The following is a 24,384-nucleotide window of genomic DNA, read 5'->3' as shown; positions in this document are numbered from 1 at the left end:
TGGTGAGTAACTCACCTCCTGGCTCCCCAAAGCCTGTCCACCATCAACAAGGCACAATCAAGAGTGTGATAGAATACTCTCCACTTGCCTGGATGAGTGTGGCTCCAACAACACTTGAAGCTCAACACCATTCAGGACAAAGGAGCCTGTCCACAAACATTCACTCCTTCCACCATTGGCAAACAGAAGCAGCAGTGTGTACCATCTATAAGATGCACTGCAATGACTCACCACACCTCCTTTGACAACACTTTCAAAACCCGCAACCTCTACCACCTAGAAGGATAAGGGCAGCTGATGCATGGGAACACCAGCACCTACAAGTTCCCCTCCAAGTCACACACCATCCTGACTTGGAACTATATCGCTGTTCCTTCACTGTCACTGGGTCAAAATCCTGGAACTCCCTTCCTAACAGTACTGTGGATGTACCTACCTCACATGGACTGCAGCGGTTCAAGAAGGCAGCTCACCACCACCTTCTCAGGGGCAATTAGGGATGGGCAACAAATGCTGGCCTGGCCAGCGACGCCCACATCCCATGAACGAATACAAAAAATCTGTAAATCACTGCCAGCCCATGGCGGCACAGTGGCGCAGTGGTTAGCACCGCAGCCTCACAGCTCCAGGGACCCGGGTTCGATTCCGGGTACTGCCTGTGTGGAGTTTGCAAGTTCTCCCTGTGTCTGCGTGGGTTTTCTCCGGGTGCTCCGGTTTCCTCCCACAAGCCAAAAGACTTGCAGGTTGATAGGTAAATTGGCCATTATAAATTGTCACTAGTATAGGTAGGTGGTAGGGAAATATAGGGACAGGTGGGGATGTTTGTTGGGAATATGGGATTAGTGTAGGATTAGTATAAAATGGGTGGTTGATGGTCGGCACAGACTCGGTGGGCCGAAGGGCCTGTTTCAGTGCTGTATCTCTAATCTAATCTAATCTAATCTAATCATGCCAGCTCCTTTCTCGTTGGCTCCAGTTCCCAGATTTATTGGATTGGCATCTGAGGCAGCCAAAAGTGGGATGGCACAGACTGGTGAACTGCTTGGTGAAGTCGGATTATTGTTCATTGCTCGTTATTATTATAATAAGGCCTGAGGACCAATTTCTCACGATCCAAGGGCCTCCCATCCTTCGGACCAGGCATCCTTTCCTCCCCGCATTTACCACCCAAAAACAGTCCAAAAGCTATTTTTCCCCATATCGCTCTGTTCCATACTTTTACGTGTGCCAAACTGACAGTAACTGCTCTAAGATTTTAGATTGCCACCTCTCATTGGATTTTCTAACTACCATGTTTTAAACAGAACGAGATAAAAAAATACCTTACTTTGTTACATGACTTTCCCCTTTTGTTCTCAACTCGTGCTGTTTTTTTTAATGATAAGTGCAATGAGCTCATGGATTGAAACCATTCAATCAGCTGCCTCCATCACTTCCCTTCCTTCTTCTAGCCCATCAGGACAAATTTCCTCCAAGGTTACCCCTGCCTTAGCCCTGAACTCGTATCTTTCTCTAGTTTCTTCCCTATCTCCTCTCATGCCCTCTCTGAGCTCATCTTGTCCATGAGGCTCACCACCTGCTCTCTCAACCCTTTTCCCACTAAGCTACTAACCACCCAACTTCTCTTCCTGGCCGCCATGTTAGCTGACATCATTAACAGTTCTCTCTCCTCAGATTCTGTCCTCTCCTTCAATTCTGCCATCATCACCCCTCTCCTCAAATAACCAACTCTTGACCCCTCTGTCCTTGCAAACTATTGCCCCATCTCCAGCCTCCCTTTCCTCTCCAAAGTCCTTGAACGTGTTGTCACCTCTGAATCCATTCCCATCTTTCCCGTAACTCTATGTTTAAATCTTTCCAATCAGGTTTCCACCCCAGCCACAGTACCGAAACAGCTTATTAAAGTCTCAAATTACATTCTACGTGACTGTGACAATGATAAACTATCCCTCCATGTCTTTCTCAACCTGTCTGCAGCCTCTGACATGGTTGACCACACCATCCTCCTCCAACACCCACCTGGTTCCATTCCTATGTATCTAATCATAGCCAGAGAATTGACATCAATGTCTTCTTTTCCTGCACCCATACCGTTACCTCTGGTGTCCCCCAAGGATCTATCTTTGGAACCCTCCTGTTTCTCATCCATATGCAGGCCCTCAGCGACATCAACCGAAAGCACATGTACGGTGACAACACCCAGCTCTACCTCACCACCATCTCTCTCGACTCCACCACTGTTGCTAAACTATCAGACGGCTTACCTGATATCCAGTACTGAATGGGCAGAAATTTCCTCTGAATAAATATTGGGAAGCCTGAAGCCACTGTATTTGGTGCCTGCTACGATCTCCGTTCCATTGCCATTGACTCCATCCCTCTCCCTGGCAACAGTCTGAGGCTGAACCAGAATGTTCATAACCTCGGTGTTATATTTGAAACATAAAATCATAGAACATTTATGATACAGAAAAAGGCCACTTGGCCCATTGTGTCTGCACCGGCCGAAAAATGAGCTACCCAGCCAAATCCCACTTTCCAGCACTTGGTCCATAGCCCTGCAGGTTACAGCACTTGGGCTGCATATCCAGACACCTTTTAAATGAGTTGAGGGTTTCTGCCTCTACTACCCTTACAGGCAGTGAGTTCCAGACCCTTACCACCCTTTGGGTGAAAAAAACTTTTCCTCATCTCCTCTCTAATCTTTCTACCAATCACTTTAAATCTATCTCGCCTAATCACTGACCTCTCTGCTAAGGTAAGTAGGCCCTTCACCTCCACTCTATCCAGGCCACCTCACAATTTTGTACATCTCAATCAGATCTCCTCTCAGCTTCCTCTGTTCCAAGGAGAACAACTCCAGCCTTTCCAATCTTTCCTCAGGACTGCAATTTTCCAGTCCTGGTAACTTCCTCATAAATCTCCTCTGTATCTTCTCCAGTGCAATTACATCCCTTCTGTAATGAGATGACCAGAACTGCACACAGTACTCAAGTTGTGGCCTAACGAATGTTTTATATAGCTCCAGCATAACTTCCCTGCTCTTACATTCTATGCTTCAGCTAATAAAGGAAAGGATTCCATATGCCTTCTTAACCATCTTATTGACCTATCCTGCTACCTTCAGGGATCTGTAGATCTATAGGTCCCTCATTTCCTCTACACTTCCCAGTATTCTCCAATTAATTATGTATTCATTTGCCTTGTTTGCCCTCCCCAAATGCAGCACCTCACATTTCTCCAGGTTAGGAACATAGGAGCAGGAGTAGGCCATTCAGCCCATCGAGCCTGAATTCCATGTGCCACTTTTCTGCCCACTTGACCAGTTCATTGATATCTTCCTGCAGTCTACAACTATCCTCCTCACTATCTACCACACGGCCAATTTTTGTGTCATCTGCAAACTTCTTGATCATGCCCCCTACATTTACGTCCAAAACATTAATATATACCACAAAAAGCAGAGGACCCAGCACTGAGCCCTGCAGAACCCCACTGGAAACAGCTTTCCAGTCGCAAAAACGCCCGTCTCCAATTACCTTTGTTTCATGCCACTGACCGTGAGATGAGCTTTCAACCACATATCCGCGCCATCACTAAGACTGTCTATTTTCACCTTCGTAACATCGCCTGTCTCTGCCTCTGTATCAGCTCTTCTGCTGCTAAAACCCTCATTCATGCCTTTGTTACCTCCATACTTGACTATTTCAATGCACTCTTGGCCGGCCTCCCACATTCTACACTCAGTTAACTTGAAGTCATCCAAAACTTTCCTTCCCCGTCCTTACTCACATCAAATGTCATTCATCCATCACCAGTATGCTCACTGAGCTACATTGACTCTCGGTTAAACAACACCTCAATTTAAAAGTTTGCATCCTTGTTTTCAAACCATGGTCTTTCCCCTCCCTATCTCTGTAATCTCCTCCAGCTGTACAACCCTCCAAGATATCTGCGCTCCTTTAATTCCAGCCTCTTGAGCATCCTCATATTTAATTGTTCCACCATTGGTGGCCAAGTCTTTAAACCTCTCTGCCTCTCTACTTCACTTTACTCCTTTGAGATGCTCATTAATATCTACCTCTATTAACCAAGTTTTTAGTCACATGTCCTAATATCTCCTTATATGGTTCGGTGTCAAATTTTGCTTTATAACACCTTGGGATGGTTTATCCTCTTAAAGGCCCTGTATTGTTATTGTTATTGTTGCCTTTAAGGATGAATGCAGTGTTTCCTTTCAGGAGCCATTATGACATTGAATGACCATCTGTCCTCACTGCAGGATGCTCCACTGCAGCACACATGCATGACAATTACATGTTAACAGTGCCCACACAAAGAGACTGTGGTCAGAATTCATAGTAAATGTAATCAGGTACAGTATCCACCCACCATAAAGAGGCTCATCCAAAACTCTGTGCTTGTGTCCTAATGCACACCTGGGGCTGAATTCTGAAACCGGTGGCAGGCGAGAAAAACGTCAGCCCACCCTTGCGGTCCGCATGCCAAAGAGCCGCGGCAATTCCCAAGCACAGCATCTCATTTAAATAGCAGGGGCGGGCCGCACCCCCCCCACCCCCCACCGATCATGTGGCGGGGGCGGGCTGTCCGTCCCCAGCAATGGCGTCAGCTGCCTATGCGCAGGTGCTGACACCATTTTTAAAGGGCTGCCAGCCCTACCAGCTAATTTAAATATTTAAAGTGAAATGGCATTAAAAAAAATACCTCTCTTTTGCCCTTCTGCCACCCCCTAATAACAATTAAATTAATTATTTGCACTTCCCCTGCCATAACTTACCTTTACTATCTGACCTTCCCCCCCCCACCCACAACTGCACAAACTTTAAACTATAACACTTCCCAGCATCCCCTACACCAGGATGTTCATTTGACCCCTTCGCCCCCTGCCCCTGCACTGAGAAACTTACCTCCTCCCCACTCCCCACCAGCATTGCGTCTCATTTCCCTGGACGGGGATCCAAATACACGGCAGTGCCAGCTGCCGGGATGAAGATCGCGACGGTACTTCAGGAGGCGACAGGAAAGTCATTAATGAAGGTAAGTTAATTTATTCAAATATTTAAATTACGGTCCTGTCGTCGAGCGGTGGGGGTGGCCGCCATGAGGCCTTGCCACGGCCGGCAATATCAGGACGGGCCCTGCTGGAATCAGGCTCCGTGGCAGGCCCCATCTTAGATTAGATTAGAGATACAGCACTGAAACAGGCCCTTCGGCCCACCGAGTCTGTGCCGACCATCAACCACCCATTTATACTAATCCTACACTAATCCCATATTCCTACCAAACATCCCCACCTGTCCCTATATTTCCCTACCACCTATACTAGTGACAATTTATAATGGCCAATTTACCTATCAACCTGCAAGTCTTTTGGCTTGTGGGAGGAAACCGGAGCACCCGGAGAAAACCCACGCAGACACAGGGAGAACTTGCAAACTCCACACAGGCAGTACCCAGAATCGAGCCCGGGTCCCTGGAGCTGTGAGGCTGCAGTGCTAACCACTGCGCCACTGTGCCGCCCATCATGCCTGCCCACCACAGATCCCGACGACGAGACCTCTATAAAATCCAGCCCAAGTCCTGTTCACTCATCACATTATGTTGGCTACCAGTCGAGCAAGGCCTCAAAATTAAAATTCTCATCCTTGTTTTCAAATCCTTCTATTGTGTCACCCCTCCCTATCTCTGTAATCTCCTCCAGTCCCACAATCCTCCTAGCTATCTTCATAGTAACATAGGAAATAGGAGCAGGAGTAGGTCATTCGGCCCCTCGAGCCTTCTCCGCCATTCAATTGGATCATGGCTGATCTTTTACCTCAATGCCATTTTCCTGCACTATCCCCATATCCCTCGGTATCTTTAAATACCTAGAAATCTATTGATCTCTGTCTTGAACATACTCACTGACTGACCAGAGAATTCCACAGATTCACCACCCTCTGAGTGAAGAAATTCCTCATCTCGGTCCTAAATGGCTTGCCCCTTATTCTGAGAAAGTGTCCCCTAGTTCTAGATACCCCAGCCAGGGGAACAGCCTTCCTCCATCAACCCTGTCGAGCCCTGTAAGAATTTTGTATGTTTCAGTGAGATCACTGCTCATTCTTCTAAACTGTAGAGAATACAGGCCCAGTCTCCTCAATCTCTCCTCACAGGATAATCCCGCCATCCCAGGACTCAGTCTGGTGAACCTTTTGTTACTCTCCCTCTATGGCAATAATATCCTTCCTTAAGTAAGGAGACCAAAACTGTACAAAATACGCCAAGGCTTTATACAATTGCAGCAAGATGTCTTTACTCCTATACTCAAATCCTCTTGCAATAAGGGCCAACATACCATTTAACTTCCAAATTACTTGCTGCACCTGCATGTTAGCTTTTAGTGACTTATGAACAAGGACACACAGGTCCCTTTGAAATTCAACACTTCCCAAACTCACACCATTTAAGAAATACTCTGCATTTCTGTTTTTCCTATCAAAGTGGATAACTTCACTTCTTTCCACATTATATTCCATGTTCTTGCCCATTCACTTAGCCTGTGTAAATCTCCTTGAAGCCTCTTTGCATCCTTCTCACAACTCACATTCCCACCTAGTTTTGTGTCATCAGCAAACTTGGAAATATTACATTTGGTCCCTACATCCAGATCATTAATATAGATTGTGAATAGCTGGGGCCCAAGCACTGATCCTTGAGGTACCCCACCAGTCACAGCCTGCCAACCTGAGAATGACCTGTTTATTCCTACTCTCTGTTTTCTGTCCATGAACCAATCCCCCAATCCCATGTGTTCTAATTTTGCTTACTAACCTTATTTGTAGGACCTTATCCAAAGCCTTCTGAAAATCCAAATGTACCACATCCACTGGTTCCACCTTATCTATTCTGCTAGTTGCATCCTCAAAAAACTCCAACAGGTTTGTCAAATATGATTTCCCTTTCATAAATCCATCTTGACTCTGCCCAAGCCTACCATTATTTTCTAAGTGCCCAGTTATCACATCCTTTATAATAGATTCTAGCATTTTCCTTACTACTGATGTCAGGCTAGCAGGTCTATAGTTCCTTGCTTTCTCTCTCCCACCTTTTGTAAATAATGGGGTTACATTTGCTACCTTCCAATCTTCAGGAACCACTCCAGAATCTATAGAATTTTGAAAGATAATCACCAATGCATCCACAACCACTACAGCCACCTCTTTCAACACTCTGGGATGTAGATCATCAGGTTCAGGGGATTTATCAACTTTCATGCCCATTAATTTCTCCAATGCTACTTTTTTACTAATACTAATTTCTTTTAGTTCCTCATTCTTGCTAGTCCCTTGGTTTTTTTCATATTTCTGGGAGGTTTTTTGTATCTTCCTCTGTGAAGACAGACACAAAGTCTTTGTTTAGTTTCTCTGCCATTTCCTTATTCCCCATTATAAATTCCTCTGATGCTGCCTGTAATGTCCCCACGTTTGTTTTTGTTAATCTTTTCCTTTTTACATCCCTGTAGAAGCTTTTACAGTCCATTTTTATTTGTAGTTTACTTTCATATACTATTTTCTCTTTCTTTATCAGTTTCTTGGTCCTCCCTTGCTGAATTCTAAAATGCTCCCAATCCTCAGGCTTACTACTTGTTTGGCAACTTTATAAGCCTCTTCCTTTGTTCTAACACTATCTTTACCTTCTCTTGTTAGCCATGCTTGGATCACCTTTCCTGTTGGGTGTTTATGCCTCAAAGGAATGTAAATTTGTTGTAAATCATGTATTAATTCTTTAAATGCTTGCCATTGCCTGTCTACCATCAAAATTTCCCAATCTACCACATCCAGCTTGCTCCTTATACCTTCATAATTTCCTTTGTTTAGATTTAAGACCCCAGTTTCAGATTGAACTACATCACTTTCAAACTTAAAACAAAGTTCTATCATATTATGGTCACTCTTCCCTAAAGGTTCCTATATAATGAGATTATTAATTAGCCCTTTTTCATTGCACAATACCAGATCTAAGATAGCCTATTCTCTAGTTGGTTCCTCGACTTATTGCACTAGAAAACCATCTCATATACATTCCAGGAATTCGTTCTCCACAGCATTCGTACTAACTAGGTTTACCCAGTCTATATGTAGATTGAATTCCCCATGATTACTGTATTACCCTTGTTACATGCACCACTAATTTCCTGATTTTACCGTGTCCTACATTACCACTACTGTTCGGTGGCCTATAAACAACTCCTACCAATGTTTGCTGCCCCTTGCTGTTTCTTAGCCCTACCCAGACTGATTATACATCTTCATCCTGCAATCTAAGATCCTTTCTCACCAACGTATTGATCTTATCCGTTATTAACAGCACTAGCCCACCTCCTTTTCCTTTGTGCCAATCCTTCCTAAATGTCATATACCTTTGAACATTTGGTTCCCAGCCTTGGTCATCCTGCAGCCATGACTCCATAATGGCAATTATATTATACCTGTTTACTGCTATTTGTGCTGTCAATTCATCTACCTTGTTGAGAATACTGTGTGCATTCAGATAGAATATCTTTAATTGCATCTTTTTATTATTTTCACAACCTCATCTGCTGGTGCACTCTTAGGTTTGTACACTCTGTCCCTTCCTGCCATACTCAGTTAACAATTCCATTATTGTCACATTGCTCTCTTGCCCTCTCCTCTATCTGTAAATTATCACATCTTCCATCACTTGATCCCTCACCCCCACTATTTAATTTAAAACCCTCTTTACCACCCTAGTTATATGACTCGCCAGAACACTGGTCCCAGCAGGGTTCAGGTGATGTCTGTCCTAATGGTACAGCTCCCACTTTCCCCAGTACTGGTGCCAGTGCCCTACGAATCAAAACCCATTTCTCCCACATCAATCTTTGAGCCATACATTTAACTCTGTAATTTTTTTTACCATACTCCAATTTGCTTGTGGCTCAGATAATAATCCAGTGATTATTACCTTTGAGGTTCTGCTTTTTAATTTAGTCCCTCGTTCTTATACTCCCTATGCAGAACCCCTTTCCTAGTCCTATCTAAGTCGTTGGTACCCATATAGACCACAACATCTGGATCCTCCCCCTTCCACTGCAAGTCCCTGTCCAGCCCCGAGCAGATGTCCTGAATCCTGGCACCGGGCAGGCAACACAGCCTTCTGGACTCTCGCTTTTGGCCACAGAGAACTGAGTCTATCCCCCTAACTATGCTATCTTCTACTACCACTACATTCCTATTTACTCCCCCCACTTGAATGGCTTCCTGTACCACAGTCAGTTTGCTCACCTCCCAGCAGCTCTCGCTCTCATCCATACAAGCTGAAAGCACATCAAACCTGTTGGACAATTCCAAGGGCTGAGGACTCTCCACTTCTCAATCACCTTACCTGCCTCACTCGCAGTCACACCCTCCTGTCCTTGACTACTCACCAAATCAGAAGACCCTTCTGGAAAAAACTGAACAAACTGTCCAGGTAACTTGCCCCCTCCCTGACGCATCGCAGTGTCTGTAGCTTGGCCTCCAGCTCACTGATTCTGAGTCGGAGCTGCAGACACTTACTGCAGACGTGTTTGCTGTGGATCACACTGGAGTCTCCCAACTCCCACATACTGCAGCCACAGCACGTCACCCACCCTATTATGTGTATATTATATATTAACTAAGAAAAATAAATTAATAAAATAAAATAATAATATAATAAACCCCACTACTACCAAGCCCACTGCTACTAATAAGCTTTACTACAGCTAATAAACCATACTACTATAAATAAAACCTTACTAATAAATTACCTGAGTTTCAGAAGATTATTTCAATTAATGTTATGCTAACTCCAACTAAAATTCCTTAGTTTAGATGGGAGAAAAAGAGAAAATGTTCACCAACCAATCACTTGCCTTCTTTGCTATAATGTCACATATTAATTTTCTTTGGAATACTCTGAACCCACAGACACACCACCCTAGCTCTTCAAGCTCTCACTACACTCTCTAGGTTTACCATCTATTTCTGAGAAGCAACTTGTGTCGCCTACAGCTACTGGAGGCTGAAAAAGGAGCACCTCTTTCCCCCTCTACACCAAGTTCCTACATGAACCAAATTCTCACCTTCTCACTCTGATTGCTTCTCACTCAGGCAAAGCCTCCTCTCCGTGCATCCCTTCCTCTGTGCAGTTTGAAAACCTGACTGCTTATGTCGAGCCTCTGATGAGTTATGTACTAGCTAAGCTTCCTGCTACAGTAATTAACACCTATTGAACCAACTACTTTCAGATAACTGACACCACCAGGCAGCTCCCTCCTCCAATTCTAGTCTGTTGCACAACCCTGATTTTAATCACTCCATCATTGGTGGCCATGCCTTCAGCTGCCTGGGCTCTAGGCTCTGAAGTTGCCTCCCTAAACCTCTCCACCTCTCTTTTCTCCTTTAAGATACTTCTGAAAACCTACCTCTTTGACCAAGCTTTTGGTCATCTGACCTAATATCTCCTTATGTGATTCCGTCTCAAATTTTGATTTATAACACAGCTGTGAAATGCCTTGAGAAGTTTTATTAAGTAAAAGGTGCTATATAAATACAAGCTGTTGTAAGGAGCTAATGGTGTGACCACCCGTATCAAGAAGTACACCATCTTCTCATAGGTACAGAGGGACAGGAACAGGCCATTTAGCCCCTTGAGCTTGTCCTACCATTCAATGAGATCATTGTTAATCTGCATCCCAACTCCAAATACTTGCCTTTTCCCCATATCCCTTCACACTTTTGGATAACAAAAAACTATCAATCTCAGATTTAAAATTTACAATTGATCTAGCATCAAATGCTGCTGTGGAAAGACGTTCCAAACTCCTACCACCCTCTGTGTATAGAAGTCATTCCTAAGTGTGCTCCTGAAAGGTCTGGCTTTAATTTTTAGACTATGCATCTGGACCTAGACTCCTCAAAAAGTGGAAATAGTTGCTCTCCATCTACCCTATCTGTTCCCCTTCATACCTTGGAAGTTTCTATCAAATCACCCTTTAACCTTCTAAATTCCAGGGAATACAACCCTAAGTTTGTGTAATCTCTCCTCCTTGAAATCCACATATCATTCTGGTAAATATATGCTGCACTCACTCCAAGACCTATGTATGCTTCCTAAGGTGTGGTGCCCAGAACTACCCACAATACTCCAGGTGTGGTCTAACCAGGGCTCGGTATAGCTGAAGCATGACTTCTGCCCACTTGTATTCTAGTCCTCTAGATATAAAGACCAGAATTACATTAGCTTTTTTGATTGGCCCGGATCTTCCTGTCAGTTGCGAAGCTGTAGGTTTTTTGCATCTGTCTTCACTGTAGAGGATACAAATAACATCCCAGAAATAATTGTGATTCAAGAATTGAAAGGGAAGGAAGAACTTAAAACAGTTACCATTACTGGGGAAAGGGTTCTGAGAAAATTATCAGAACTAAAAGCTGACAAGTCCCCAGGTCCTGATGCACTTCATCCTAGGGTCTTAAAAGAAGTGTCTGCTGAGATAGTGGATGCATTGGTTTTAATTTTCCAAAATTCCCTAAATTCTAGACAGTTCCCATCAGATTGAACAATAGCAAATTCAAGAAAGAAGGAAGACAGAAAGCAGGAAACTACAAGCTAGTTAGCATAACATCTATCATAGGGAAAATGACAGAATCTATTATTAAGGAGGTTATAGCAGGTCATTTAGAAAATCTCAATGCAGTCAGGCAGCTTCAACATGGTTTTGTGAAAGGGAAATCGTGTTTGACTAATTTATTAGAGTTCTTTGAGGAAGTAACAAACAACGTGGATAAAGGGGAACTTGTGGATGTGGTGTACTTGGATTTCCAGAAGGCATTTGACAAGGTGCTGCATCAAAGGTTACTCAGCAAAATAAGAGCCCATGGTATAAGGGGTAACATATCAGCATGGATAGAGGATTGGTTAGCTACCAGGAAACAGTAGGTATAAATGGGTAGCTTTTGGGTTGGCAAGATGTAACTAGTAGAGTGCCACAGGGATCAGTGCTGGGGCCTCAACTGTTTACAATCTATATCAATGACTTGGATGAAGGGACAGAATGTATGGTTGCTAAATTTGCTGATGGCACAAAGAAAGGTAGGAAAATAAGTTGTGACGAGAACATATAGAGTCTGCAAAGGGATATAGATAGGTTAAATGAGTGGGAAAAGATTTGGCAGATGGAGTATAATGTGGGAAAATGTGAACTTTCCCACTTTGGCAGGAAGAATAGAAAATCAATGTATTAGTTAAATGGAGAGAGATTGCGATTGCAGAACTTTGAGATGTGGAGGAATCTGGGTGTCCTAGTACACGAAAAGTTAGTATACAGGTGCAGCAAGTGATTAAGAAGGCAAATGCAATGTTGTTGTTTATTTCAAGGGGAATGGAATATTAAAGTAGAGATGATTTTCTACAGTTGTGCAGGACATTGGTGAGACCACATTTAGAGTATTGTGTACCATTGCTAGGGATGGACAGCCCGCCCCCTTCATGTGATGTGGGGGGGCGGGCCAGCTATTTAAATGAGCCGCCGCACAGGAGATCACGGCGGCTCTTCAGGGTGCTGCCCCTACAGGCGGGCTGCCATTATTTGAGCTCACTGCCAAGATCGATGGTGGACTCTTAAAATCCAGCCCACTGAGTAGCTAACATCACTCAAGTTACTTACTCATCCTGGTCCCGCTGGGAGCTGGCAGGTTTCTATTTTAATCGACCCTTCTGACTCGGCAGTGAAGACTGTTGCCCAAAGACAACAAGTTCCTTTATAACATATTCATGTCGGGTCCTGATGACATTATCGGGACCCACATTCCCATTTTTACTAGGAGGCCTAGGTGGAAAAAGGCAGTGAGTTTCCTGCTAGTCCTACCCAGTGCAGAGGTGGGATCAGGGCTAGAAGAGTACTGAAAAAGTATGTTTCATTTTTTAAAACAATTTCCTTGCATGGTCAGGAAAAACAAGAGTGTTCCTCCAGGCCCCGGAAACTGTAGGCTTCACCTACCATATGCTCACGCCCCCACCTCCCCCCTTCCCCAGATCGCAGCAACCCCCAGCAGCCAATCCCATGCACTCTCCTGCTCCATAGGCAGCTTTCGAGATGTGCAACGTTCTCCTGCTTGTCGGAATGTGTGGGAAGTCAGCCAGGGGCATTTAAATAAGGCCTGGGAGGTAAAATTCCCCAGGCCTTTGTCTTACTACAGCAGGAGCATTTTTAACTGACAAAAAACTCACCCAGCGAAAACTTTGTTTCAAAGTATGTTAATTTTTCTATTAGTGTTGGAAAGGAGAAGATGATTTACTGCAACTTTGCAGAAAAAAATGTAAATCATCTTCACTTGACACAGTGCCATGTTTATTTCCCACATCCATTTCCTTTTGACTATAGTGTCAATAATTTCTATTTGTCTGCAGCATTCTTGCAACACACAATATCCACACTTGAATCAATACAGGGCATGCTTGTTGCTTGATAGCAAATAGAGTTTGTCTCTTAAATAAAGTTGTAATAAAACTGTTGCTGTGTAATTACTAGACCTAACAGCAGAAGCTATAATTAGCTATTAAAATGTACCCCAACACGACTGCAGTCAGCTCCATATCTGCTCCCTTGCTACAAAAATGTATTTTTTAAAACAGCTTGGGGAAAAGTTACATTCTGCATAGCTCCTTGCAATAGACACTGGGGCTGACTCGATAATTTTAAAGATGCTGAAAAATATCTCAAATTCATGCTGCCTTTCTAATGGTGGATGTGCTTCAGAGCAGGCTTTGTGCCTGCTGGTATTAGCCCTAAAATAATCTCTGTGAAAATTCCTGTAACTTCTGGGCACATCCAAATTGCAATATGACAGGTCCCTGCCCAGCCCAGCGGGACCATCATCATTCACTCCTCCGGAGCATATTAGAAGCACACGGCAAATTCCAGTTTTCGGCACAAGTCTCTTCACTGGATGTTACGATGTCGTTGCCTCCCTCAAGCACGTTTGCCGTTATTGGGTCCACAAGATCCGGGCCATTATTTTTTGTACCAGTTCATGACATTTTAATGATCTATGTACCTAGATTCCTAAGTCTCTTTGTTCCTCCACTGTTTCTAGATTTTCACCATTTAAAAATTGCACTGTTCTATCTTTTTCAAGTACAAAGTGGATGGTCTCACATTTCCCTGCATTGAAAGCCATTTGCCACAGTTTTGCCCATTCACTTAATCTATCAATATCTTTTTGAAATGTTATACTTCCATCTGCATGGCTCACAATGCTGCCAGTCTTTGTGTCATCAGCAAATTTGGATATGTGGCTTTCCAGCTCATCATTTAAGTCATGAATGAATACAGTGAATAGTTGACGTCCCAACACAGATCCTTGGAGGTCACATCCTGCCAATTATAGTACCTACCCATTATCCCTACTCTCTGACTTCTGTCACTCAGCTAATTTCCTAACCAGGTTAATAATTTGCCTTCAATTCCATGCCTTCAGCATATTACAGTCTCTTTTGCGAACTTTATCAAATGCTTCAGGAAGTCCATATAAATATGGATATTCCCTGTCCACTACTTTAGTCACTTCCTCAAAATATTCAATCAGGTTCATCAGGCATGACCTACCCTTTATAAATCCATCCTGACTCTCTCTGATCAGCTGAAAATTTAAAGTGTTCAGTCACTCTGTCCCCCTTAATTATAAACCCGAGTAATTTTCTGACAACAGATATCAGGCTGACTGGTCTATAATTCCCTGGTTTTCCTCTTTCACCTTTCTTAAATAACATGCACAATTTTCCAATCAAAAGGAATGGTTCCTAAATGGAGAGAACTTTGGAAGATTATAGTTCGAGCTTCTGCAATTTTCTCACATACTTCCCTGAGGTGGAAACCAACTTGTCCTCGGGATTTGTCATGCTTTATTTTCTTCATTATTGTTACTTTACTTATGTTAACATTGGTGAGTCCCTATCCCTGATTCAATACTAGTTTCATAGAACATAGAACATTACAGCGCAGTACAGGCCCTTCGGCCCTCGATGTTGCGCCGACCTGTGAAACCATCTGACCTAAACTATTCCATTTTCATCCATATGTCTATCCAATGACCACTTAAATGCCCTTAAAGTTGGCGAGTCTACTACTGTTGCAGGCAGGGCGTTCCACGCCCCTACTACTCTCTGAGTAAAGAAACTACCTCTGACATCTGTCCTATATCTATCACCCCTCAACTTAAAGCTATGTCCCCTCGTGTTTGCCATCACCATCCGAGGAAAAAGACTCTCACTATCCATCTATCTAACCCTCTGATTATCTTATATGTCTCTATTAAGTCACCTCTCCTCCTCCTTCTCTCTAACGAAAGCAACCTCAAGTCCCTCAGCCTTTCCTCGTAAGACCTTCCTTCCATACCAGGCAACATCCTAGTAAATCTCCTCTGCACCCTTTCCAAAGCTTCCACATCCTTCCTATAATGCGGTGACCAGAACTGCACGCAATACTCCAGGTGCGGCCGCACCAGAGTTTTGTACAGCTGCAGCATGACCTCGTGGCTCCGAAACTCGATCCCCCTACTAATAAAAGCTAACACACCATATGCCTTCTTAACAGCCCTATTAACTTGGGTGGCAACTTTCAGGGATTTATGTACCTGGACACCAAGATCTCTCTGTTCATCTACACTACCAAGAATCTTCCCATTAGCCCAGTACTCTGCATTCCTGTTACTCCTTCCAAAGTGAATCACCTCACACTTTTCCGCATTAAACTCCATTTGCCATCTCTCAGTCCAGCTCTGCAGCCTATCTATGTCCCTCTGTAACCTACAACATCCTTCGGCACTATCCACAACTCCACCGACCTTCGTGTCATCCGCAAATTTACTAACCCACCCTTCTACACCCTCATCCAGGTCATTTATAAAAATGACAAACAGCAGTGGCCCCAAAACAGATCCTTGCGGTACACCACTAGTAACTAAACTCCAGGATGAACATTTGCCATCAACCACCACCCTCTGTCTTCTTTCAGCTAGCCAATTTCTGATCCAAAGCACTAAATCACCTTCAATCCCATACTTCCATATTTTCTGCAATAGCCTACCGTGGGGAACCTTATCAAACGCCTTACTGAAATCCATATACACCACATCCACGGCTTTACCCTTATCCACCTGTTTGGTCACCTTCTCAAAAAACTCAATAAGGTTTGTGAGGCACGACCTACCCTTCACAAAACCGTGCTGACTATTGCTAATGAACTTATTCTTTTCAAGATGATTATAAATCCTATCTCTTATAACCTTTTCCAACATTTTACCCACAACCGAAGTAAGGCTCACAGGTCTATAATTACCAGGGCTGTCTCTACTCCCCTTCTTGAACAAGGGGACAACATTTGCTATCCTCCAGTCTTCCGGCACTATTCCTGTCGACAATGACGACATAAAGATCAAGGACAAAGGCTCTGCAATCTCCTCCCTGGCTTCCCAGAGAATCCTAGGATAAATCCCATCTGGCCCAGGGGACTTATCTATTTTCACACTTTCCAAAATTGCTAACACCTCCTCCTTGTGAACCTCAATCCCATCTAGCCTAGTAGTCTGTATCTCAGTATTCTCCTCGACAACATTTTCTTTCTCTACTGTAAATACTGACGAAAAATATTCATTTAACGCTTCCCCTCTCTCCTCTGATTCCACACACAACTTCCCACTACTATCCTTGATTGGCCCTAATCTAACTCTAGTCATTCTTTTATTCCTGATATACCTACAGAAAGCCTTAGGGTTTTCCTTGATCCTATCTGCCAATGACTTCTCGTGTCCTCTCCTTGCTCTTCTTAGCTCTCCCTTTAGATCCTTCCTGGCTAGCTTGTAACTCTCAAGCGCCCTAACTGAGCCTTCACGTCTCATCCTAACATAAGCCGCCTTCTTCCTCTTGACAAGCGCTTCAACTTCTTTAGTAAACCACGGCTCCCGCGCTCGACAACTTCCTCCCTGCCTGACAGGTACATACTTATCAAGGACACGCAGTAGCTGTTCCTTAAATAAGCTCCACATTTCGATTGTGCCCATCCCCTGCAGTTTCCTTCCCCATCCTACGCATCCTAAATCTTGCCTAATCGCATCATAATTTCCTTTCCCCCAGCTATAATTCTTGCCCTGCGGTATCTACCTGTCCCTGCCCATCGCTAAGGTAAACCTAACCGAATTGTGATCACTATCACCAAAGTGCTCACCTACATCTAAATCTAACACCTGGCCGGGTTCATTACCCAGTACCAAATCCAATGTGGCATCGCCCCTGGTTGGCCTGTCTACATACTGTGTCAGAAAACCCTCCTGCACACACTGGACAAAAACTGACCCATCTAAAGTACTCGAACTATAGTATTTCCAGTCAATATTTGGAAAGTTAAAGTCCCCCATAACAACTACCCTGTTACTCTCGCTCCTGTCGAGAATCATCTTCGCTATCCTTTCCTCTACATCTCTGGAACTATTCGGCGGTCTATAGAAAACTCCCAACAGGGTGACCACTCCTCTCCTGTTTCTACCTTGGGATTTCTGACTGCTGACCTCTTCCTCTACTGTAAATACCCATGCAAAATAATTATAGTATGTCTGTTATTTCCTTATTTTCATTGACAATATCACTGTTATCAATTTTCAGTGGTACTCCTGACCATCATCTTTTTCTTTATGTAATTGTAAACATTTTGCCTGTTGATTTTGATATCCCTCACAGGTTTCTTTTCATACTCCCTTTTTGTAGCTCTAACTATTTGTTTTGTTACCCTTCCCTGTTCTTTTTATCTTTCCAAATCACTGAAATCTGTGCTGTAGTTTGCATTTTTGAATGCTTTTTCTTTTTTTTTTATTCATTCATGGGATGTGGGCGTCACTGGCCAAGCCAGCATTTATTGCCCATCCCTAATTGCCCTTGAGAAGGTGGTGGTGAGCTGCCTTCTTGAACCACTGCAGTCCAGGTGGGTAGGTACATGCACAGTGCTGTTAGGAAGGGAGTTCCAGGATTTTGACCCAGCGACAGTGAAGGAACGGCGATATAGTTCCAAGTCAGGATGGTGTGTGACTTGGAGGGGAGCTTGCAGGTGGTGGTGTTCCCATGCATTTGCTGCCCTTGTCCTTCTAGTTGGTAGAGGTTTGGAACATGCTCTCTCAGGAGCCTTGGTGCATTGCTGCAGTGCATCTTGTAGATGGTACACACTGCTGCCACTGTGCATCGGTGGTGGAGGAAGTGATGTTTAAGGTGGTGGATGCAGTGCCAATCAAGCGGGCTGCTTTGTCTTGGATGGTGTCGCACTTCTTGAGTGTTGTTGGATCTTCACCCTTCCAGGCAAGTGGAGAGTATTCCATCACACTCCTGACTTGTGCCTTGTAGATGGTGGACAGGCATTGGGGTGTCAGGAGGTGAGTTATTCACTGCAGAATTCCCAGCCTCTGACCTGCTCTTGTGGTCGCAGTATTTATGTGGCTGGTTGACTTCAGTTTCTGGTCAATGGTGACCCACAGGATGCTGATAGTGGGGGATTCAACAATGGTAATGTAGTGAATGTCAAGGGGAGCTGGTTAGATTCAGTCTTTTTGAATATGGTCATTACCTGACATTTGTGTGGCACAAATATTACTTGCACTTATCAGACCAAGCCTGAATATCGTCCAGATTTGCTACATGTGAACATAGCTTGCTTCAGTATCTGAGGAGTTGTGGAGGGAATTGAACACTGTACAATCATCAGTGTACATCCCCACTTCTAACCTTATGATGGAGGGAAGGCCATTGATGAAGTAGCTGAAGATGGTTGGGCCTAATAGTTCCCTGAGGAACTCCTACAGTGCTGTCCTGGAGCTGAGATGATTGACCTCCACCAACAACAACCATCTTCCTTTGTGCTAGGTATGATTCCATTCAGTGGAGAGTTTTCCCCCAATTCCCATTGACTTCAACAAGAGGGAAAAACCTTCTTGACCTCATCCTCATTAATCTACCTGTCACAGATGCATCTGTCCATGACAATATTGGTAGGAATGACCACTGCACAGTTCTTGTGGAGGCAAAGTCCCGTCTTCACATTGAGGATGCCCTCCATTGTTTTTGTGGCACTACCACTCTGCTAAATGGGATAGATTCAACGACGAGTGCAGGAGAGCATGCCAGGAGCAGCACCAGGCATATCTAAAACTGAGGTGCCAACCTGGTGAAGCTACAACACAGGACTGCATGCATGCTGAACAGCGGAATCAGCATTTGATAGAGCTAAATTATCCCACTACCAACAGAAATTGTGTTTGACAAATTTATTAGAATATTTTGAGGATGTAACCAGAAGGGTATATAAAGGGGAACCGGGAGATGTAGTATACTTGGATTTCGAAAAGGCATTCAATAAGGTGCCACACAAAAGGCTAATAGGCACATTAAGGGCACATGAAGTCAGGGGTAATATATTAGCATGGATAGAGGATTGGTTAATGGGCAGGAAGTAGAGAGTAGGGATAAACGGGGCGTTTTCAAGTTGGCAGGCTGTGACTAGTGGGGTAACGCAAGGATCAGTGCTGGGGCCTCAGCTACTTACAATCTATATGAATGACTTAGATGAAGAAACTAAGAGTAATGTATTTAAGTTTGCTGACGATACAAAGCTAGGTGGAAAGTTAAGCTGCGAGGAAGATGCAAAGAGGCTGCAAAAACATATCAACAGCTTAGGTGAATGGGCAACAATGTGGCAGATGGAGTATAATGTCGGGAAGTGTGAAGTTATTCACTTTGGTAATAAAACTAGAAAAGCAAGATATTTTTTGAAAGGCGTGATACTTCTAAATGTTGGTGTTCAGAGAGACTTGGGTGCACTCATACAAGGAACACAAAAAGTTAGCATGCAGCTACAGCAAGCAATTAGGAAGGCAAACAGCAGGTTGGCCTTTATTGCAAGGAGATTGGAGTACAAGAATAATGAATGCTTGCTACAGTTGTATAGTGCTTTGGTGAGACCACACTTCGAGTACTGTATTTAAGCAAGGATATACTTGCTGTAGTATAAGAGTTTGAAAGGGTTAATGTTTTGGATAATGCGAGTAGTACCTCCCACTATGATGATGCAAGAGATCACATGAGAGAGAAATTTGAAGGAGAAGTTGCAAGGCGTCTGTGGAGTTAGACATACTTGTGTAAAGCTGTATATAGTTCCTTAACATATAATAAATTAGTTATTGTTAAAACTTACCAAAGACTCAGCAATCTCTCCTCGCTGGACTAGCCAAACATACAACAATAGAGAACAGTAGTGCTCTTGCCATATAACACAAAAAATTTTGAAAAGAAAGTTGGAAAGTTAGATCTGAAAAAAGTGGCGCCAAAACTGCAGAACCTGAGAAGAGGCTGTGAAGAGATTCAAAGCAACTCTGTGAATGAAGTGGAGGCACGGAGAGTCAGGGAGTCAGCTTTCAGAGCCATCCAGGCTGCACCACAGAGGCATGGTGGTCTGTGAAAAGAATCCTGGTCCAGTGATTGGAGGCTTCAAGTTGGAAAACCAAACAACAGTTGAGGATCTGGTGAACAACACTTAGAAAGGTAGCAAATGGTTCTTAATGGTGTGTTGGGCAAGCATCACTGGAAAAACCAAATCCCTATCAAGGGCGGATCCAAGGTCAGCACCATTACACATAGCGACTGCGAGGCAGAGAAAAATAAGATTAAAAAGAAACAGCTGCAAATACTCAATACACCAGGTGAAGGAGTGAAGAGATTATTGAAATACCACTGCGAAGCTGCATTCAAGAAATAAATATCTAATCTAGCAGAGAGGTTTCCCAGAGAAAGACAGTGACTGCAGTGGGAGTCAGTGTGATGCTGAGCAGCGTGGGAAAACTTCCAATACTGGGGGGAAATTTAAAACAAAGTAAACTACCTAGAAAGCTTAGAAATTCCATGGATCTTACATTTACAATGCCAGAGAGGTTTGGACACATGGTCAACACATGGAACTCAAAGCTGGTCACTTTGGAGAAGTAGATTTTTGAGATACAGAATTGCTTCAAAATTAGACAGAAAGTCTGAAGCAGAACAAGCCAACACATTACTTTACTCCACAGGTGCAATAGCAGATGATGTCATTGCAAGACATTAATAAGACATCAGATAACTTTGAAGAAGTCTTTAAAGCCTTTGATAATTACTTCAACCTGGGGAGCAACATGATTCTGGAAAGGGCCAAATTCAAGAGAAGGGTCCAGAAACCAGGTAAATCGATAGTTCCTTTTATTAATGACCTTTACAGACTAGTTGAAGGATGCGAATTTAGAGACCTGAAAACAGAATTAATAAGAGACCACATTGTGGTAGGTATTGCTCATGAATCCCTATCAAATTTATTGCAGTCTAAGGAAGCGCTCACCCTAGACAAAGCAATACAGCTGGTGAGACAAGCAGAGGACTGTAAGCAGAACAAAGCAACCCTGAGAGGTGAAGAAAAACCTTGTTTCAGGAACCCTCCAGTGACCATACAGTTCATTAAGCACAAGACTGTAAAATAAGCACCAGAAAAGAAGGTACATTTGGGAGGGCAAGTGCAAGACACCATAAAACCCTGCCCAATGCTGTGGTGCCAAAAAGACCTACAGTCACGAATAGTGCCCTGCAAACAAAGCAGAATGCTTTCACTGGAAGAAAGTTGGCCATTTTGGGAAGATGTTAGTTAGTTAGTTAGTTAGACAGCACTGAAACAGGCCCTTCGGCCCACCGAGTCTGTGCCGACCATCAACCACCCATTTATACTAATCCTACACTAATTCCATATTCCTACCACATCCCCACCTGTCCCTATATTTCCCTACCTATACTAGGTGCAATTTATAATGGCCAATTTACCTATCAACCTGCAAGTCTTTTGGCATGTGGGAGGAAACCGGAGCACCCGGAGGAAACCCACGCAGACACAGGGAGAACTTGCAAACTCCACACAGGCAGTACCCAGAATTGAACCTGGGTCGCTGGAGCTGCGAGGCTGCGGTGCTAACCACTGCGCCACTGTGCCGCCCTAAAGTGTGCCAAAGTAAAACCTCTACTTTCACAGGTTCTAAAGGAAAAGTCTTCATGTATAGACCTTTTCATGAAGTTGAACAATCTCCATCAGAAGAGAAATCAGAAAACTTCCTTGGTGAGATCAATGACCCTAATCATGCATTCTGGACTGCAGATATATATATATCAATGGACATATCACCAACTTTAAACTAGACACTGGAGCAAGTGTAAAAGTTTTATCAGACAATGAACCATGGTTATCAATGCATTGCCTGCGACCAACAGAAACTCAGCTGCATGGTCCAGGAGGGATTGAATGAAAGTCAATGGAAAGCTGCAGGCAACACTCCAGTACAAGGGAAAGCAAATATTGGAAACACTGTATGTTCTACAAAATCAAAATTTTTCTCTCTTAAGTAAAAGAGCTTGTATAGACCTTCATCTTATCAGAAAAGTGGAAGAAGTTAAGCAGCAAGAATCCAGGAGTCACTTCCAAAAAGACTTTCTGAAATTATTTACTGGTCTAGGAAGACTTAAGACCGAATATAGTGTGACTTCACAAAAAATTTTACACCTGCATGTCTTTTCAAGCCTAGGAAGATACCACACCCACTAATGAAACAAGTTCAACTGCAGCTAGAAGAGATGACCAGGATGGGAGTCATTTCTCCGATCACTAAGTTTTAGAGTGGTGCTCTGGAATGGTTCCAGTTCCTAAACCCAATGGTATTCTTCGCATTTGTGTGGACTTAACTTACTAAGACTGTAGCCAGAGAAATCCATCCGTTGTCCTCAATAGATGAAAGCTGGCAAAGTTATCCAAAAGTACCATGTTTACAAAGCTCGATGCGAATAATGGCTTTTGGCCAGTCCTGTTGGATGAGAAATCAAGGTTATTGACAACCTTCATTACTCCAGTCAGAAGATTCTGTTTTAATTGTTCACCATTCGGTATAACATCAGCACCAGAAATGTTCCAAAGAGCTATGTTGAACATTCTACAGGGCCTTAAAGGAATAATATGCCATATGGATGACATCTTAGTCCATGGTGAATCCATTGAAGAATATGACCTGAGGGTTAGAGTGGTTTTGAATCATCTACAAGAAGAAGGCCTCACACTTAATGAAAAGTGTGAATTCTCAAAAATGTCTATTCGTTTCCTAGGGCACATTGTTAGTAACAAGGGCATAATGGCAGACCCACAAAAGACAAGAGCCATCAGTGAATTCCCAATTCCTACTTCTGTCCAAGATCTTCAATGATTCCTTGGAATGGTTAATCAGTTGGCAACATTTCTGCCCAATCTAGCGTAAGTTACTGAACGCTTAAGCATGGTGTTGGAATGCACATCAGGAGCAAGCATTTCATAGGATCAAGGAAATGCTGATTTCGCCACATATCTTAGTGCATTACAACCCCTCACTACCGACTACAATTTCAGCAGATGCCTCATCTACCGGGATAGGAGCAGTCCTTTTTCAAGAACAGCCAGATGGTGTCACAGACCGGTTTCTTATGCGTCTTGAGCATTGTCTGAGACTGAGGTAAGGTATGCCATCATAAAGAAGCTCTCGCAGTCACGTGAGCTTGTGAAAAGTTCTCAGATTATACATCAGCTTAAATGTCATCATAGAGACAGACCACAAACCTCTAGTTTCCTTACTTGATGAAAAGGAACTCACTACAATGCCTCCGAGAATCCAGAGATTCCAGTTGAGGCTAATGAGATTCACGTATGATATGGTATATGTGCAGGGCAAACAACAAACAACAGCAGATACATTGTCCAGAGCTCCTGCTGACCATCCCACACAACAGGATTAATGAGATTGAGTCATAGTCTCAGTTCACTGCATCACAATGGCCGACAAGCTCAAAAATGCTCCAAGAAATTAATCATACTCAGATGCAAGGTGAGGAATGCATCCATATCCGCTAATATTGTAAGGTTGGCCACAGCAGTTCCCAGTGAAATGTGATGAAAATTTTCTTTGAGTACAGAAAGCACTTCACAATTGTGAATGATTTGCTGCTATATAGAAAGTTTAAGGCACAGAAAGAGGCCACTTGGACTGTGTCGGTTCCTGACCAGATGATGAGAGGCTGGTGATTCCGGACTCACTACGGGTTGACAGCTTGGAGAAAATACACCAGGGCCACATAAGTATAACGAAATGTAGAGCATGTGCTCAGTCGTCCGTGTGGTGGCCAGGAATATTGAAAGACATCGAAGAAATAATTTCTAATTGCCAGGTATGCGCAGTGCACAGACCAGACCAGAGGGAATCCCTTATCTCGACCCAATTTCCA

The sequence above is a fragment of the Heterodontus francisci genome, chromosome 20 (assembly GCF_036365525.1).
Source record: "Heterodontus francisci isolate sHetFra1 chromosome 20, sHetFra1.hap1, whole genome shotgun sequence".
NCBI lineage: Eukaryota > Metazoa > Chordata > Chondrichthyes > Heterodontiformes > Heterodontidae > Heterodontus > Heterodontus francisci.
Note: the sequence above shows the minus strand (reverse complement) of the source record.